The following is a 5284-nucleotide window of genomic DNA, read 5'->3' on the forward strand; positions in this document are numbered from 1 at the left end:
TCAGCCGAGGCGGTTTAATTGTCCCCCGTACCACATAGGCTCCTTTTGGTACATATATTGGTGTTTCCCCTTTTACCTCAGCTCTCCTCGGAATAGTGACAACCAATGGTTTTTCTTGGCGTCCTCGCGGAACATAGAGAATTCCATTCTTAAGAGAGTCCATTTCTACTTTTGTCTCAGGTTTCTTTTCAAGTTCAGTTTTGACAGTTTTATTCTCCTTCTCCCCTTTTCCTTGCTTCGGGAGTAACTTGGGCTTCTTTTCTGCATCGGCAATAGCAACTATGGCTTTCAAAGCCGGATCAAACTCCCTGTCTTCACAAATCATACCGATTACCGGCCCATTGTTGTGAGCGGGCAACGGGTTATTAGTCACATTCGGGGCTTCTTCATCCCTCAACACTATTTTCCCTTGTTCAATCAAATCTTCCACAGCCTTCTTCAATGTCCAGCAGTTATCAGTACTATGCCCTTCGGCTCCTGAATGGTAAGCACAATGGACCCCTCGTTGATAAGCTGAAGATTCTGGGTTCTGCCTGTTTTGGGGAATAGGCTGCAGCAAATTCATCTGGACGAGTTTCGGGAACAAACTGGAATAGGGTTCACCGATTGGCGTAAAATTTGGTCTCCTGGGAGGTTCTCGAGGACGAAAGTTATTCTGCGGTGGTCGGGGATTATATTGGTTCTGGTAAGGAGGTTGATTTCTTTGGAATGGAGGTGGATTTCGGTTAGCTTGTGGTTGCGGTCGGCCGAAAGGTTGTGCATTCATGACCGCATAAGGTGCAGGAGCATAGGCCATACCAGTATGAGGGTAATAGTGTTGAGGGGTTCTTTCAGAGAACACCGGTCTAGGAGCCCGATACCTTCTTCCCTCCGATGCCACCATCACTGTTTCTTCTTTCTTTCTGCCTTTGGCCATTCCTCCAGACCCGCCTTGGATGGCTTGGGAGGTGGCCCTTATGGCTGACTGGCTCAAGATTCTACCCGTTTTTAACCCATTCTCTACCATCTCTCCGATTTTTATTGCCTCGGCGAAAGGTTTACCCATGGCGGACATCATATTCTGAAAATAGTCTGCTTCCTGGGCTTGGAGGAAAACAGTGACCATCTCTACCTCATCCATTGGAGGTTTCACTCTCGACGCCTGTTCGCGCCACTTAATTGCATATTCACGGAAGCTTTCTGAAGGCTTCTTCTTAAGATTTGCCAAAGAGTTCCTGTCCGGCGCGATGTCTATGTTGTACTGAAATTGTCGAACAAAGTCTCGGGCCAGATCATCCCAAATATGCCAACGCGAGGCATCTTGATCCATGTACCATTCTGAAGCGATACCAACCAAGCTTTCTCCAAAATATGCCATCAACAGCTCTTCTTTGCCACCGGCCCCCCGTAACTGATTGCAATACTTCTTTAGGTGAGCAATGGGGTCACCGTGTCCGTCATACTTCTCAAATTTTGGTGTTTTGAACCCTGACGGCAAGTGTACATGAGGGAACATACATAGATCCGTGTATGAGACACTCTTTTGCCCGCTCAATCCTTGCATGTTTTTCAAGCTCTGCTCGAGGCTTCTCATTCTCTTTGCCATTTCATCCTGCTCTGGGTCTTTGGGGGTTTTGTCCTGCCCTGGTGTAAGCTCGTATGGGGGTGGCTGAGAGTAATTATATGTGGGATATTGAGGAGGATCTGACGGAAATACAGGGTTTTGGAATGTGAATGCTGAGGGATCAAAGGCAGGCCTTGGCAGCGAAGGTTGTGTTGTAGCAGGACATGGTGGAGCAGTGAAGATGTTAGGAACTGCTCCCGCTGGGAACACCTGGGGGCGAACCTCAGAAGGCATTCCAACGAAATGAGCGGTCATGGTAGGTTGCCCAAAAGGGGTAGGAGGGTGACTGATAGGGACCGTAGTAGCACCTCCAGCTCTAGGGAATAACTCTGGGAATCCGGGAATATTGCTTGGGGGTTCCTTTCCATTGTTCCAAGCATCCCACATTTCCATCAGTCGCAGGCGCAAGATCCGATTTTCTTCAGCTGTAAAAGATTCAGAGGCCGGGACCCCCGAGATGGGGCTATCTTCAGAGATGGGGACTGCGGGCAAAGTCATTTCTGTAGACATTTCCACACTTCCTTTCGATCTGGTAAAGTATTGATGCGATGCCAGCTTACCACAACCAACCACCGTTTCTAAAAGCTAGGCTGGAAATCAGCAACACACGGTTAGTTTGAGACAAGTAACAGATAGGTAATCGCACATTGGGGTGTGATGCACCTATACAGTTAAACGGTTGTCTACATGTTTGCACTGGTTGCATGCGTCATCCCGGCTTTTCTTTTCTATTTTCTCTTCTTTTGATTTCCTCTCTTTGTTTTTCTTGCTTTTCTTTCTCTTTCTATTTTTTCTCTCATTTTCTTTTCCCTCTTTTTTTTTTTTTTTTTTTTCATTTTTTGCTTTTCCCTGTTCTTCTGCCATGGTTTTTCTCTCGATTCCTTATTTTCTCTTTTGCGTTTCTTTTCCTCTCTTGTTTTTCTTTTATTTCCTTCCCTCGTATTTTATTTTTAGGGGATACGGTCGAATCCTATGGAGATTGCCTACGTATCATGACCCCGCATGAATCAGACCAAGCGTAGTTCTTGCAAACAAGTGCGAACTTAAATGCAAGAAATAAAGAAACAATTTGTTTTGGGGATTTTCAAATTTTCATTAATAAAAAAAAGCAATTACAAAGCTACTAGACTATTTGTTTTTCTTTCTTGGAAATAGAAAGTACAAAACCAGACACGAAAACTACAGACTCAAGAGTACATCAAAGCTTCAAATCCTGGGGCCCGCGGGGCATCACTCGGCATCGCCGCGGGCCTGCGTGCAAGACCCTTTTGCAACTGATCTAGATCGTTCATAACCTGGCGAACAAATATCATCACGGAGGCAAAGAATGTGGTACGACCCATCCGTTCGCCGGCCTGACACTTCATGACAATGTAGTTGGCAATGTTTCTGATTCTCTCCCTGATTTGACCTTTCTCTTGGAGTAGCCGGCTTATCTGTTGAGTGCGAGCCTCTAGCACCTGAGAATCCTGGAAGTGAAGATCCTGTAACAATTTTACTTCCTTCTCCATATCGGCGATTAATTCATAGCATTGTTCCCTCTCGGCCTGTAACTCTTTCTCCCGACGGGCTGCCTTTTCTTCAAGAGTGTTCATTTTTCTTTTCATGTTGGCGATGGTTCCGTCATAGTTTTTCTTCATTTGCTGTACAAACTGGGCCCTTTCCTCGGTCTTCTTTGCCCATTGAGCCCGAAGTTTTGCCATGCTTCCCTCGGATTTTTCCAATTCTTCCTGACAGTCCAGGACTTGTTTCTTCAACCCTCTTATCAATCTCTCGTCGGATAGACTTCTTTCTCGATTCCTTGCATCTAATTTCAGTTGTTGAATTTGGGCCTTGAGAGCTTCATTCTCCTGGGCCAATTGCTTTTTATCACCTTCGTCAGCTGCGGCTTGCAAGCTGTTTTCGAACCGAAGCTCCTGAACCTGTTTTTCCAATGCTCCAATTCGAGCTCTGTACTCCTTTTCTTTAGCCAACCAATCCCACTGCACCTGAGCCTCGCTTGTTAATTGTTGCACATGTGGCCTTTTGGCGGGTCTCTCGGGGATTTGAAACCTTTTACCGAACCAAACCAAGTATTTGGGATCTACCTCACCTCTGGCCCGGTCCTGTACTATAGTTTTAGGCTCAAGGTACCTGCACTCATTCCATATCTTTCGGATTCGGCCTTCAGGGAATGCAGCTTTTGGGCCCAACTCAATGACTTGCCCACTCAGGTCTTCATCGCTGTGCACCGTCTGGAATCTTCCAAATTGTCGCAAAACGCGGTAAGGAGCATAGGGCTGAATGCTTCGAATACCCATCAAAAGAATATAAGGGACTTCTGCCGATGTGTACACAGCTTCAGTAGGAGGAAGCCATCCATAAGCCCATTCTACTTTATCTGCAGTGAGGGATCTTAAACACGACGACCAGGCCTCAGTACCCTCCGGGAACTCAATACCTGTAACTCGGGTCTCGAACTCTACAATACAACTCAACCCGGTTAAGCCGTAGTTCATATATCCTGTGCGGTGACAAAGATGTTCCTGTATCCATAACTGCAAAAGCAAATTGCAACCTTGAAAGAATTTCTCCCCTTCTCGACATTTGGTCAGAGCTCGGTATATTTCTGCTACAATCAGGGGAACCACTGTGCTAGTAGGTTTCTTCATAGCAACATCTAGCATTCCTACTAGGCCAAGGTCTATGTGACCATCTTTTCTAGGACAAACTACCACTCCCATAAAGGCCACCATGAAGGCTAATCCCCGTCGGGCTTCCCATTTGTCCTTATTTCCAGCATGTGTTAGTCCTGTATTGGGTTCCTCAAAACCTTTGGGGTTACCATACCGGTGATATAGGAAATGTAGTGTACAACATCCTTCTGCCAGATGAGGGTCCTGAATATCCCGACTGATGTTCAACAAGTCCAAAAACCTATGAAGAGTTATCGGTCGTGGGGCCAAAGGGTATCTACCGCGGAAGTTCCCGTTGAGACCGGCATATCCGGCAATTTCTTCCAATGTGGGTGTGAGTTCAAAATCTGAAAACCGGAATACATTACGGGTCGGGTCCCAAAATGGTATCAGTGCCTCAATGACATCCTTCCTTGGTCTGATTTTCAATAAATCTACAAGACCGCCCAGGCTTTTAACCACAGTATCCCTGCTTCCTTTTCCCAAGTTATGCCACCACATATGGAGTTTCAAAGGGATCTCACTCAGGACTGAGAAGGTTTCGATGTCACTTGAATTCATCCTGCACATTATTTAGGGGAACTTAATGATTTATTTTGAAAAATGGCTATTTGTGCAAAAATTATTTATTCAGAAAATAAGGACTTGGATTTGCAAATATGGCCTTTCAGCACTTCTGGGAGGAAGATTTTAAGGCTGTGCCCGCAAACCATTTAAAAATGACTCAAGGTGGCTATTCTTGCAAAACGGCCTTCCGGCGTCCTTTTGGGGACATTCGGCTTATTAAAACAGGAATGGCATCACCCGACTTATTTATGACACAAATTGGCATTTTTTGGTATTTTTGAAAAGGAAGGTTGGACCCGATGAGGGTTGCCTACGTATCTCACATCCGCTGAGAATCAAACCGGCGTAGTTCGGGCAGATATGCCAAAAATCAAAAAAAAATGTAATTTTTTGAAACAACAAATTTTTCTTCCTTCTTTTTTTTTTTCCAAAAATATTT

This window comes from Nicotiana attenuata, unplaced genomic scaffold (assembly GCF_001879085.1).
Source record: "Nicotiana attenuata strain UT unplaced genomic scaffold, NIATTr2, whole genome shotgun sequence".
Lineage (NCBI taxonomy): Eukaryota > Viridiplantae > Streptophyta > Magnoliopsida > Solanales > Solanaceae > Nicotiana > Nicotiana attenuata.